Source organism: Anser brachyrhynchus (genome assembly GCF_964034855.1).
Source record: "Anser brachyrhynchus genome assembly, chromosome: 4".
NCBI lineage: Eukaryota > Metazoa > Chordata > Aves > Anseriformes > Anatidae > Anser > Anser brachyrhynchus.
Window position 1 is genome coordinate 27,007,623 of NC_137698.1, and position 15,502 is coordinate 27,023,124.

Here is a 15,502-nt window from a genome sequence, read left to right on the forward strand (position 1 = left end):
AAAAACTGGGATACACATTTGGCAAAGGCCACCTGGTTAGTCAATACCAGGGGATCTGCCAACCGAGCTGGACCTGCCCAATCAAACCTGTTACGCACTGTAGAAGGGGATAAAGTTCCTGTAGTGCACGTAAGAAACATGCTGGGTAAAACAGTCTGGGCTACTCCTGCCTCAGGAAAAGGCAAACCCATTCGTGGAATTGCTTTTGCTCAGGGACCTGGATGCGCTTGGTGGGTAATGCAAAAGAATGGGGAGGTCCGGTGTGTACCTCAAGGGGATTTGATACTGGGTGAGAATAGCCCATGAGTTGAATTGTAGTATGTTAATTATTATATAATACTGTATGTCATCACTACCATGATTGCTATATATCATAGATGAAAATGGTGATTAATCAGAATATATTGGAAAGAGTGTAACCTGAGCATGACATAAATGGTATGGAATAAGGGGTGGATATCTGTCCTGGTTCCAGTTAGGACAGAGTTAATTTTCCCTCATAGTAGCTGGTAGGGTGCTATGTTTTGGATTAGGATGAGAAGAGCGCTGATAACATGCTGATGTTTTAATTGTTGCAGAGCAGTGTTTACACCAGGCCAAGGACTTTTCGGCTTCTCGCTCTGTCCTGCCAGCGAGCAGGCTGGGGGTGCAGCAGGAGCTGGGAGGGGACAGACCCAGGACAGCTGACCCAAACTGGCCAAAGGGGTATTCCATACCATCTGACGTCATGCTAAACAATATATAGGGGTGGCTGGCCGGGGTGGGGGGCCGGCTGCTCGGGGATAGGCTGGGCATCGGTCAGCGGGTGGTGAGCAATTGCATTGTGCATCACTTGTTTCTTACACATTATTATTAATACTATTATCATTACCACTATTATTATTATTGTTATTATTATATTCCTGTCTTAATAAACTGTCTCTATCTCAACTCACCGGCTTCACTTTCCCATTTCTCTCCCCCATCCCAGAGAGGGAGGGGGGAGGGTGAGCGAACGGCTGTGTGGTGTTTAGCTGCCAGCCGGGTTAAACCACAACCAATGAGTAGAGGGATATACTTTTCACTATGGCATGGGTTGGTCACCTGCACAAAGCTTGAAATTTTAACACGCTTTTTTTTAATGACATACTTTATGTGTTTATAAATATATATATTTAAATAGAAATTTGAAAGTGTTAAATACAGTTCCAATAATCAAATCAGAAATACTAGTTACCTAATCAAGAAGAAGGGTTAATTTTTGTGTAGGCTGCCACTTGTTGCTTCTCATGACAACTGAATAAAAACTGGATTAATTTCTGAATGCTGATGAGTTCTGTCTTCTCCTTTTTTTCAACTTCATTGTCTATATAGCCATATTTATGCACTTTCTTTTCCCCTCCAAGATGTGCCACAGTCATTTTTCCAAACTACTTTCTGAATTCTGTCAAAGACTACCAAAGGCCTGACCTTATTTAGTCCCTAGCTAGCTGGCAGGTTCAGTTGTATCTATGACATCCCTTAGAGATGTAAGCTGCTCCTCAGGATCTCCAGTGCAGGAGATGAACATTTTGGCTCTCACCTTGGAAAAGGATTTTGCTGTTGTCTAATCATCCTTGTGAACTGCAAACCCACTACTTTGTATATGCACCACAAATTAGAGAACAGATTGTTTGCTATTTCTTTCCACAACCCGTGAAGACCAAAGCTCCTCAAGACTTAAGACCCCCACCTGCTCCCTTCTCTTATTTTCACTCGATTAAGTCACCTCCCAATACATTCGGCATTTCTAGACCAGTGATGTCTTCTCAACCTCTGGTCATTCTTACTGCTCTCCTCTCAGCTTTCCCTTTTTTGTCCATCTTTTCCAGAGTGCTCAAGCTAAATCAGGATGGCGCCTTCTGTAGCTGAAAACCTACCTACACAGAGCCACCCAAAATGTTCTCCTGATAATGTTGGTTTATGTTCACCTGTGATTCATTATAACTCTCAGGAGATTTTCAAGACAGTTTGTTAAATGATCCCATATTTCTTGTTTTATGTGAAACAGACTCAGGGGCAAGTTCTAATTTGAAATAAAAGCACTTATTTTGTAATATTGCAGTAGAAAACTCTCCCTCCTTCATCCAATACACCTATGCATATAAGCTTTCCAGGTTTTTTGTTTGTGCCCCACTAAGCACATTATTTCTTTTCAGAAACTTGTTTTAGAGCAAAGTTTAGACTTTAAACCTACAAATGGCGATTCAAATGGAGAGTTTTCAATCTGACTACCTACTCTACAGGCTATTTCAGAAAAGGACAGTATTGTTTCTGAAAAGTACTTTGATGACATATTCACTACAGTTCACTCTCATGTTCTTCAGTTTTTATTCAAACGTAAAAAGTCATACAAATGTTATATAGCTCTACAGTTCAGTAAAATCTTAATTTGCTTCAGATTCACCTGAGTGTATATTAAAGTTAATTTAAAAACTAAGTCAGAAAATTCTACCTGAGGAAATTATCTCATCTGAATATATGCACAAAGCACTAATTGAATTGACTACATGAACACAGCTTTTCCAAAGAGCGTCCACCTTACTCAGCATACAGGTCATCTGACATCACAGTCATTTTTAAAAGATAAAGTGTGAAATGAGTTGTTTGAGTTCAAAAATACTCACTGAATTATCAGAACATGGCATTTTGGTACGCTTCAGAAATAGGGTCAGAAAGGAAACGTCCTTAGCTTCTCTTTCAACCCTTTTTTCGTTATGCAAAACCAATTTCTACCTAATTAAATTGCTTTTTTAAATTTCCTAATTTATTAAACTGCTAAGTCCTTGAGCCATAGGAATGTTCCCCTACCTTCTTTTTCAGAGACTGCCCTCCTATGTTACTTTTAAGTTATTTATAAATACATCTCTCCTGCAGTCTCTACCAGCAGGGCACCTTCACATGTTAGAATTTAATGAGGCTCAGGAACAAGTCATGAGTCCCTGAAGAAAAGCATTACCTGATCTGCTTCATTTATTTCTACCAATAATCATACCATTACCTACAGCTTCTGTTTTTAATTAGTGGTATCTAATGATTAACACTGGCCAATTTGCATCCAATTATGTCCCCTGAAAAATTAGAAGTGGATGAAAAGGCTGAATGCAATTAATCATTGTGCAATGCGAATTTGCTTAAATTTCAAGGATGAATGTGTTGTACTTTCCTAAATAAGATTTCATTGAAAACATACACTGTCTGGTTATGAAGCAAAAGCATGACACTTCCCATGACAGTAAGAAATCTGGATATTAAACACTACAGCATTACCAAATACATCCACGCATATCCTTCTAATAATGATGAAAAATGATGCAGCTGCTATCTGATTACACTGTGATTCACATGCTACAAAAACAATTAAAAACAATAAGCAAGATAACATTTTATGACATACAGATAGATTTTAGTCCTGTCTGAGACAAAAGTTGGTTTTAGTATGTGGTCTGTAGAATATAATTGCCTCATCTTTTCTTTCATTCTTAGGAAGTTTAGCCTTGGAAAATATTCTGTTCCTCCTTCAAAGCAAATAATGCTACTTAGTTATGGGATTTGGGGGACTACCATAACATCTTTAAAAAAAACTTACAATCATAGGAAATATTTACCACAACCTCCCCACCATTCTCACCCACCCCCACCCCCCCAAAAATCTTTTAATGAAGAATTCTTTTCCTTCTTTCTCAAGCCCTTGTCTCTCTGATAAACTTGAAATAGACCTCATATAAATATAAAAAGACTAAATACCACTGCTGAGACTTCTTTTCCATCATGGTGAAATTATTCTGTCCCTCAGAGATAATTAAATTAACTTCACAATTATTTTAAAGGTTAGTTCTCATATCACAACTTACAGGTATAACACAGGGCAGCAGCCTTCTAAGCTTTACTTACAAAACTAGATTACACTACATTAATCCACTCCTTTATCCTGAATTATTCAAATCGAAGCACAGTTCAACATATTGTGAAGACTCTTAAAATACAGTAATACTGATTCAAATCTTCTGGAAGAAGCAAACAATTAAAATAGACTTTAAGACAAGTGAGGATCTCAAGTGACACTCAATATACATTTTCTGACTTTCAACATGCAGAAAGCCAAGCCCCTGACTTACACCATTTTATTTTTTTTTCATTGCCTGAGGGTGTGTGTGTGTGGGGTTATTTCAGCAGAAGCTTGTTGTTTGGCACACCATCTATCAGTTTCTACTGCGTTTCTCACCTTTACCATAACTTCCCTCTTGTTCTTCCTCTGTTTCAAACACTTTTTCCCGTTCTCAGCCCTCCTGTCAGGAGTTTTGTGTTCTTCATAATACCTAGACCATTATGTTCTTCCCTTTATTATTGTACTCTTCCAACCCACCTTCTGTTTAGGACGCAGATCAACTTTTAACCTATCAACATGTTGCACTGCTCGTTGGGATGAAGGGCAGAATTTAGAGAGGAGGAAATATGTTGCCGATGTTAACTGGTTGTTTGCACATGCTTGGAAGCATCATTACACTTCTGCTTGGCAACTCGATTTTTTTTTTCAGTTAGGTTCTTGTATTCATTATGCCAAACATTACACAAATTATTTGTTTCACAAATATTTGGTCCTTGTTATCTCTGTTCTCAGTCCACACAAAATCATCCAAAAAGCTCCAAGAAACTATTTTAAGAAGTGCTGTGCATGGGACTCATTTACAGTAGCTGTACTGACAAACATTGCAACAATACTTCAATTCTAATCGTCTGCAAGGAGACAAAAACTAAGATCTAAAGAATAAACTGAATTCATTTTTTTCCCCTCAGGCTCATCAAGTTTCAGTTAGGATGGACTCGTATATTATTGGGTTACACTTCATGAAAAAAGCTGAAATGACCACCAGCAGACTTACAGACAGTTTCAGGTATAACAGACTACTACTATTTTTATTTTTTTTAAGTAGGAAGTTCTTAATCTCTCTTCCTAAAACTGGATAAATTCCTAGTGTCATAGACAATAATTACTAGCCCTAAAATATCTGAAAGAAAAACTCTGCACATTTATCTTAATTCACTTCTCAATGAATTTGACAGCTGCAGACTTTTCTAACCCAACTGATCAGCTGAGGCCAGGTGAGGCTCTCTACCACGCCTTTGGAAGTGCAGTTACCTAACTTAAAGTTGAATGTGTTAATTCCTTTAACTTCCCTATTCACTACCAGTTAGAAAAATACACAAGTGAGTACCAAAAATGTATTTTATGAGCAAAGGTAGGAGCTACTGCAGGATAACAGCAAAAGCTGTGACAAATTAATGAAGTTTAAAGATTGCAAGCAAAACATTTCTACAAGGAAATAAGCACCTCCACCCTCATAGAAACAAATCACAGTCTATATCACAGCAATGTATTACCATATTGCAGTAAACTTACTTCAGTAAGAATCATTACACAAAATCTTGATGAATTATGTGATTTCTTCACAGCCCCTCCTCCTTTGAACAGCACAGCAATGCTATGCACTGTGGTTTGTTGGAAGAATCTGATTTTTTTAGGGCTTGCCATATATATAGTGGGATTGTTTTCCCCGTTTATGTTTTGTTGGTACTGGAGTTCATACACTAGCCAGGTCTATCTGCAGTCTTTGTTTCTGCATGGATATTTAGTCCAGCAACCAGTTTTGGTCACGATTTGATCATATTGAACACAAATCATGACAAGATTTTGACTCTCAGACAGAGATGAAAGACGCATAGACTAAATGTGTGACTTCAAACAGGATCACAGTGTTACTCTAAGGCATCTCATTTCCTTGCATTCCTTTAAAGATGATCACTTGAAGAATGACTTTTGTGATCCTAGTATTCTGCATTTCAGTCATTTAACACCATCTTGCTGGGGCCTCCCTATAAATTTAACCAGTCTGGCTTTATTTGAGATACTTACCTTTCCTCTAATACTCTCCCTACTGTATATATTCTCTTTCATTTCTGATAACATCAGTGACCTTCCTGCCACCTAAGTGCATACATCTTTGACATCTCTGACCCAGTCTCCTCAGACATCCAGAAAATGAATATCCAAGTACTCATTAGATATCTAAAACTCACATTTTTAGTATACAAACCCAACTCTCTTTTGACTTATCTCTTTAGAGTTCAAACTAATCTTAGTTTCCCCAGCCCTCCCTGTTCTAACAACCATTCCATTTGCATTAACACCACTGTTCCCCTTTCTGGGTACACAAAGTTCAAAACTTGTTCTCAGTTTTCAAGGCTCTTCTGAACTCTTCATATTGTCTCTCTCCTATTGCACTGCCCACTGTGCCAAAATATTTAACAGTCTTGGTTCCTTACTTGCCAATTTGGCCCACAGCTCTTATGCCTCTTGTATTCAGAAACAACAGTTTCTTCTATGCAACCCACCTTCGTGCTTTTACCACAGTGCTGAGTTAGCCATATAAAATGATATGGCTAAATGGACTGGCACCACAAAAGCAGTGTTTTAACTCTTTCCTATACCATTACCTTCTGCCTTTTTTGTGGTGATAATCAGTAGAACTGATGCATACAGAATACGGAAGGGAGGCTACAAGAATCAATTCAATTGACTGGACAGGAACATTCTCCTCTTAGTCATTCACACTGATTGTCAAGCATTTCATTCCTTGTCTTTTACTGACATGCTCAATGGTTCCTTAGATAAACTAAGCTAATACAGCTGTCCTGAACTTCTCAGAGACACTTAAGAAAGCTAGAGACTTCTAGTCCTATAAGATAGTCTAAGTATAAGCAGCCAAATGAGCTACAAGAAAGATATAATTTTACCATACAACATTGACAAACCACCTATGTGCATATAGAATCAGAAACAAATTTTCATGCCCCTGTTGGACATTGCATATCTGACTATCATCTCAAAAATAACTTTTGTAAAATATTACATTGGAATAAATTTGACATTTCAGGAAGGACTGCCTCTCCTTCCAGCTTTTCAAAACATGATTTTCTGCTTGCAATTAAACTCTAGGTGAAACCACACCTGTATCATGTGAAATATTTGGATTTTTTGGATTATCTGGATTATTTGAAAGAGAAAAGGGATTTAAATATTTAAAAGTCTTATTTAATCAGTAGAATGAGGTCTCTAATCAGTCGATCAAGGGAAGAAGTTCATGTGCAAGGTATTTGTGCTATGTAAGCTTTTGCTATCCATTCTCAATAGCTGATCTGCCAAAGCAAGCAAACTGTGGTACCACACGTTCATTCAAGGGGAAGAGATTTGAATATGGCAATGCAGCTATGGGTATTCCCCATATTTTGTACTGAAACTTCCACTCTTTAAAACTCTTTATTAGGCCCTGAAATTAAAACATATGCCTCAACCACATCTATACCCACAGCTGACTTGAGGATAGGGAACAGAGGGGCAGGACTGTGCAAGTAACTTGGTTTTTGGCAAATTTCTTAACCAGATTTAGACAGATTCATCTATTTTCCTAAAAACGTCAAGTTTCCTACTGTGAGAACTTGACTATTGATTTTCCATGAGTATTTGATGTCATGATGAATTTGCCTAGAATAAAAATTTAGCACAAGGAGTCAGCGTACCCTGGATTATAAAACCATTTAAGTCACTTTATCACCATGACCTTGCCTGTCGTAGGCAAATTAATACTGCAGGCATTAGGTTAAACAAACCAAGGCCATTTTATTACTGTGAGAGGGCAAGCTTCCTTGAGCTACTTTAAACAAAGGCAGCTCTTCCTGCTCTATGTTTGTTCTCTTTGTAAAGAATTTGACTGCAAACTCCTAACTCCAGCACTGCAGTTGCACACAGTTTTTGTGCATAAGCAATAACAAATTAGCACAGGAGCAACACACTACTGCATACACTTGTCTGTTTTGTGAAGTACGAAGAGAGGGATGGGGGCAGATGTCACCTTCACAGAAAGTTGTGGAGTAGCTGAAACCAAAGCAATAAAAAGTAGTCGTATATTGCTGATATAAGCCAATATTGAGGCACTGGCCTCCAGGGCAGAAAGTAAACGGGAAAGGATTGTGCTGAGGTATATTTTGGAGTCAGCACTTCCTGAGGCTTCTTATGAACAGCACAGCATTTCATGTGCTTGGGTCTGTATTTAAAGTCAATGCCCAGCCTGCAGGCAGCAGGAGTGGCTTTGCCAATGTAAATGCACTTTCTGAAAGGCTTACCAGTTGTGTTTTGTTTTTGTTTTTATGGCAATGCAGCTATGGGTAGCTTACATAGCCAAATGGAGGTTACATAGCCAAATGGAGGTGCGGACCTTTGGACATCAAATACCCAGAAGTGGTACCCAGCAGAGCTCAGACCACAGCCTCTGAATGCTACCTCCACTTTGGCCCTGCCCTGGGCACCAGAGGGTTCCTATCCTGCCTCCCAGCCCCTCGCCACCCAAGCCCTGAAAGGAAGAAATACCTCAGAGTTGCCAGGCTGAGGGTAGAGGTTTGTCAGAATGTCTTGGCCTGTAACTCAAAGGATTTAAGATGAAAGAAGTCTGTAACGATTGCCTTTACTTTAAATTAATACAGACAATTACCTCATAGGAACACTCCAGCGAGACAGAGGTGGATATCAGCTGAACCCTGGGTATTCCCTTGGCACTGACAAAACAGATGCACAATTGAGCAGAGTCTATATGATGATTGCAAATGACATAAACCACCCAGTTAATTAAACTTGCTACTCTAATATTAATCAAAAGCAGTCTGTTCATTGACCTAAATGTAGTTCTCCTTTTTTTTTCTTCTTTTAGTATCTTAGGAATTATGAACCGTAAGTAGTAACTTGATGACTGAAAGCTGCATTTGCACAGAACCTGCTTCCCCCCAATACTGCTGTGGATCCTCAGATGGAGAGGTCTTCAAATGCCACCTAAGAGCTTTCTTCACAAGATACGGGGTTTGGGAATGTCTCTGATCTATGTAGAATAGCTAATCTATGTAAGACATAGCAAAACCACCAATTATCAGAACAAATCTGTGTTTTGTGTAATGCAATTTAAGACTGTGTTCTTATACGGTATTCTGTCTAGAGATGGGTTTAAACGATCAAAGCTCTTAAAAATTATCTTTACAGTTTCATATATTACTTCATTAATTATTTCAGTTATTTTCCACTCTGTTGGAAATCTGAGTGTTGGTCACCAGGCCCAGGGCCTGATTCACCTTCAGTGCAGCCTCTCTAATTACACCAAGGATCATTTTGGTCCAGGTTTACTTGGTCATCTTAAAGCCACTTAGAAGAGCCATTACTGATTCTTGATTTATCACCAACCATTTGACTGATTTCAGGTGCTTCTCTCTGCCTTCTAGCAACCACCATGCAAAGGTTTTCTGTCTTCCACTTACTATATGTACAGGCACTGCAAAGATTTATTTTTTTTTTTATTCCACTCTATCTTTGCCATAACTAATGTCGTTTGAAAGTCAGATTGCTTAAATAAGCAGGCATATGGCTCATGTGACTCTCTTCCTTCCTTCAAACTCTACTGCATATACAGCAGCCAGGCCTGAAATTTTCAGGAAATTTTCATCCACCACAGTTCCATCTATAAATAAACAGTACATTATAAGTGGAAAATAGAAATACTCCCCCAGCTCCCTCCGGGGGTTCTGCTCATGAATTTTTGCTAGAAAGATTGTTTCCCATTTATTTCTCCCTTCTGGACTCAGCCTGTTAGCAATGGGTTTTACTTCTCCATTACTCAAGCCAGCCTGTTCAGCCTTACAAACTTTCAGTGGAAAGCTTTGGCCAGCATCTCACAAATAACACTCCCCAGATCAATAGCATACTTTCCAATTATCAATCCAAATTAGTCACTACACCTCCAAAAATCATCTTATTAAAAATGTAAAATGTTTTTCTGATGAAGCCATTTTGGCAAATATCAGGATCCTTAACAGAGAACTCCAGGCTTTATATGACCATGTACATCTAAAGAGCTAACGCAAACTTTTCCTCTCTCCTACACTGCTGACCTATTTTAACGGTGACCTGCACAGTAACACAACTGAGTAGACCACAGAGGAGTTACATTATCAGCCCTTGTGGCTGGACCATTTACTCAGATCTTGTCTGAAAACAATTTGCCTGTGTTTCTAATTAGATGTTAGCTTATACAGACATCTCCAGTGCTCCAGCACGGTAGTCTTCCTCTCTCAAATTGATTGCCAGCCTCTCTCAAACTTCAGCAAAGACCTATCCTCCAAGGAGTTTTTACCCTTTCATGTGTAGCTTCTGGTACACTGCCGTGCAGTTTAGCTTCTTGAAGGCAAATTGTCAGTAAAATCAATGGACACTTGAGGCCTCACACAAGGACAAGTAAGCCAGATACATTTTGCTTGCAAAGCATAAGGTATGCAGAGACTATGGGAAAAGATTATCTGTACATGCAAAGACATCCCTCCCCTTCTTTGTAAGTAGAAATATTTTGCTGTCTTTGGCCTACACCTATCGTGAAGAGTGGCACCACAGCCAAGGCTTATCACAGACTGCAAGGTTAGTTTGTAGTCCTTGAGATCCCTTTTTTTGTCAGATTACAGAAAAGTAGTTATTTCTAATTCTGCCGTGGGCTGCTTGCATTGGCTGCAAAGGTAGGGAAAAATGAAGATGCAGCCATTAAGCCAAGGACCTTTTGCTTCTTAAATCCCCTTTCAGGAGAATAAACCAGGAAACCCAGCAGGACATGATGTGCTAATAGCATGGAACTGAAACAATATGCCAGTCTTGAAACTGCAATTGATATGCAATTGATATGCAACACTATGCAATTGATATTTAGCCAAGCTCAGGACAAACATGTGTACCAGATGTTTTATTTAAACATGTAACCAACTTTTAAAAAGGCATGAATTAATTTCTTTCAGGTGTCTTGTCATTAATGTTTAGTTTTGTTTATGAGCTGTGCTGAATTTTGACAAGTCCACAGCAATCAAAGCTTAGCAGGTAGAGCTCAGCACTCTTTTTGTTTTGTTTTAACTGTAGGAAAGCATGTCATATTTCAATAGAAAACAAAGTTTTTAAGCTTATTCTTACCCAACTGCACATACCTCAAGGGGCCTAGGAATGGCAATTCTTCAGGAAAAAAAGGAACTTTGACCTTCTGAATACACTGTTTGTCTTTGATGTGCAAGAAAAGAATATTTTATATTCTTATGCTCTCTGCCACCTCCTTTTTCTTTGTGCCAGCATAAGCCAAAAATGTAGAAACAATGAACAAAGTCAAAACATGACTTCAAACCAATCTGGAGATACCTGGAAAGCTGTCAGAGACAGCAGTCTATGGGCTCAGAGAAGCACTGAAGTCAGAGAGGGGGGAGAATGCAAGCCACCAGCCTTCACTGAATTCTTGCACTGCAGTGACCTTGGGAATGTTACAGAATATTTCTAAGCACAGTCCCAATCAGACTTTTTGCTTTGTAATTTTTTCACCTGAGCACTGCTGAGTTTTGAAGGGGAGGAGAGACTTGGGGTTTGATAAATGGAGATCTGAATTTAGCTTGCCATACACCGAAACCAATTAAATTCAGGTTGAGTGGCTCAAGAGACATTTTTAGTTTTCTGCTGAATAATCAGAAAGTATTAATAGCACTTTGAGCAAAGAAAAATATATGGAAAAAGTGTGCTGAGGGGAAAGAGGAAATTTTGAATTGATGGAAATTTAAATGAAGTAAGTGGTTTCAAGGAACTAGAAAAAAAATCACAATGTAGTATCTGTCAGACACTGCTAGCCTGTATATAAGGGACTTGTTTCAAAAAAACAGTGCTTTTTAAGCGAGAAGGCAAATGCAAAAATTTAACAGAATTGAAAGCAAGGCTGAGAACACATATCTTGTGGATAGATGTCATTGGTATCCTAAATTTGCAGTTCTATGAAGCAGAGACTTTGCTTTTTTTTTTTTTCTGTGTGTGTATATATAATATATATATATGTATGAGTCCCTAATCCACACCTGCTGGAGCCACATAAGTAATTAATAATTGATAGAGAAATAAATTATTCCATAAAGCAACTTGCCTCCTTCAAGCCAGAAATGCATAGAAAGCTTGCAGTACCATTTTAGCTTTGTAAGAGCTTTGAAGAGAGAATAACTTTTGACTGTTCAAAGCATATCATTACAACACTGAGTGTGCTACAAAAAAAAAAAAAGCCAACAAAAAACAGCTATCAAAAATACGCCCCCCTGCTGTGTTGAGAGAGTAAGGAATTTTGAAGGAAACAAGCACTAGTATGTACTATTCCACAAGACCTCAGAAGTTTAATTACACGCCAAAAGGAGAAGATACAGAGGGAACAGATTTTCCGAAAATACACAATGAAAAGGAAAGATACAATCCTTCCATTTGTCAACATTATACAGGACAGTGAAACATTTGAACTCCTCCAGTCCTGCACTTTCATTCACAACAGTGCATTTCTGACTACAGGCATGTTTCAGCTGCTGCAATCTGCTGATTAACAAGCAAGTGGAGAACTACCAACGTGATGCTGCACTGCAGGAAAAGATCCATACGGTTTCCAACTCTTTCAGCCTAGCTGCAGGTTTTGACACTTCTACGACCATTTACACTTTATAGCAAATGTCACAAAAGATCTTTAGCTGATCTATGACTACTTAATGGCAGACCATACCTCTACAATAACAGCACATCTGGGAGAGTTCATTAGGGCTTTAGTATGCTCTACGTTAGGACACCAGTTTTCACTGACGCAACCAAGCCAATTGTTCCCTGCTGTCATTGTCAGCATGATAACAGAAAACTAACCAATCTTCCATTTTCCAAACAGATTTTGCAGCCTGCACAGATCTCCACTGTACTTCATTTAAGCAGTACATCACTACTCAGCAAGAGCTTGGTACTCCTGTATAAGCTTCAGTCATAAAGCAAGCATTCACTACGGGTAGGCATATCCAACTAGTCCTGGCTTTCCACCAAACTGCATACACAGCATACAATATTTATGCATTTGAACTGGCAAAGGGAGAAACTGTTTAAGTAAATTTTGTATAGAAAGCTTGGTGTATGAATTCAGAAACCTGCAGCAACCTTAAAAAAGCAGTGATTGCAAAATATACCCTTGAAGGAAATGCTGTTGCAAAAAATGCCAATAAAGACTATTTTGCATAAATAGGAATACACTATCTACATTTATATACTGCATTTACTGAAAGTTTCATTTTTAAAAGGGTCCAAGTGAACTCATACTTGAGGTCAATGCCATTTCATAGGTTATACATTAGTTGTGGAAGTATACAAGCAGGGAATATTTTGCAATAGGCTATTAAGTGTAACTGCAAAACAATACAACATTCCTATAAACACTTAAGACATCTTTTTCAAAAACATGTTTGAAGCATCTGAATAATACATTTATTATTTGTCATTCCTTAACAAATGGCAAATATTTCCAAGTTGTGTCAAAATGAAGATACAGGGAACCACTATCCCTATAGCTTCATATCTCCCTCTTAAATGACCTAAGAGTCATTAAGTTTGTCAAGCTGACTGCTTTCTTACCTTAGGTGCTGGCTCTCTTGTTCACTAAATGCCTTCCTATAAATTCAAGCATTTTTAGTAGAGTGATAATAAGAAAGTCTAGCTGAAAGAAACACTAGGAAGAGAGTCTATCTGAAAGTCTATCTGAAAGATTCCATAAATTAATGATGCATAAAAGAAAAAACATATCTTCTAAACAATATCGAAGCAGCAAAGCTGTTCTCTCTGTTAAATACAGTGGTGTGTTTTTGTTTGTTTTTGTTGTTTGTTTGTTAAGTCTTTCGCTAACTAGCCTCACTATTCTAGCAATACCTTGGCCATCTAACAGCTTTAAATTCATTTTTTTCACATTTTAAATCCATGCAAGTATTTACCAACTGCAGAGGTTTGTAATGTTGCACAGTCCTTCACGACACATATGCTACGCTGCCACAGATCCCACTATTACACTAAGTGCAAGAGAAAAAACTTACAGCTTTCCTCTGTGTACTTGATATGAATTTAAAAAAAAAAAAAAAAAAAGGACCTGAAGAGTATGTGCATTCAACGCCTATTTGTTCCTAAAGCCAGCTCAGAGAAATAGCCTGGTTTTGCCTCCCAGGCTGGACAGATCCCTTTCCCACCAACCCCAGACACCTGCCTTTGCATTTCCTGCCACTGCTCCTCAGTGCCCGGTCCACCCGTCACAATCCCACTCCTTGCTCTCTTGTCATGCATTCCTGGACAGAGTAAACGAGAACTCCCTAATCTTTCCTCATGACATTTCATGGAGGAGACAGGGAGCACCAACACAGAAGCAGTTCTGTTCTCCTGCCAAACCTCCAGGGAACAAGCCAGAGGGATCTTCAAAAAAAAAAAACCCTTCATGATTTCACAAATATGCAATATTTCCCAGATCATTCCAGCCTCTCTTTCTGGGTTTATAGGACTCTTAACATGACACCATTTCAACAGCTGAGAAAGGGAGATAAAACTCCTCATCCCGTGACCTCTAAGGGTCCCTTTCATTATCTACAGAAATAAGGTCAGAAAGTAAAAGGAAATGTTTAAAAAAAAAAGTCATGGGTCACAATAATTCCTGTCAAAGCTTTTTGCTATTTTAGTTGAAAGGAGTTTCTCTTTTCCTGAGTGACCCAGCTTTTTTCTTTCAGCCTCTGCATGACAGGAGAGGACTTATTAAGATTCCCAGGAGCTGCTTAAACTACTATTATGGATAACTGCACTTACTGACCGACTGTGAGGTACATTTAAAGAAGACTTGGGAGCATAATTATTCCTAGTCCATTTAGACTGGATTCTCATCTCAAATACTCTCCTAGGTGCTTTATGACCATCAAACTCCGCAGTAGTAAGAAAAGGGAGACCTTTTTCAGATTAACTGTTTTCTTCTAGAAACTGTGATTATAATTGCACAAAATGGCAGTACTTTTCCAGCTGAAGAAAAAAAAAAAATCAAAACAGAAATTTTTCAGTCTTTAGTTTGAAGCAATGTGTCAGAATTTTCTTGAGTTTAGACAAAAAGTCCTGTTAAGAATATCAATACATTTTTTCCAAAGTGAATAAAGCAACTGTGAACATACCTTTTTTTCCTGCTCACAGAAGGAACAGGAAAAAACAAAGAAACAAAGAAACAAACAAACATTTTTGTATTCACGAAGTCCTGAGATAAAGGCAGTTTTTCCAGGTTCTTAATCACATGAATTAGATTTTGCAAAAAGATACTGCTAAAACTGCATTTCTACAATCCCTGATATTCTTACAAAATTTCTTGCATACAAATTAAAATGAAAAAAAAAAAAAGATAAAAGAAGAAAAACAGAATTACACAAGCAGAATTTCATCAAAATGCTACACAGAGGTCCATGGTCCTGTAGTTCAGATTCCTTTGAAGATCCACATGGTATAATTTATTACTGAGAACAGGGACAAAGCACACACCTTCTCACATGATTACCATTAAAGCAAATAGTACTGTTC

The 15,502-nt window shown here is 38.3% G+C and overlaps 1 long non-coding RNA gene across 1 annotated transcript; it reads left to right on the forward strand.

Annotated features, from left to right (window-relative positions):
* Nucleotides 1–715: 715 nt before the first annotated feature.
* LOC308193918 lies at nucleotides 716–11,800 on the forward strand. The gene is made up of 2 exons (XR_013950057.1): nucleotides 716–4,913; nucleotides 8,781–11,800. It is a non-coding gene; the product is annotated as an uncharacterized lncRNA (long non-coding RNA).
* The last annotated feature ends 3,702 nt before the right edge of the window (nucleotides 11,801–15,502 follow it).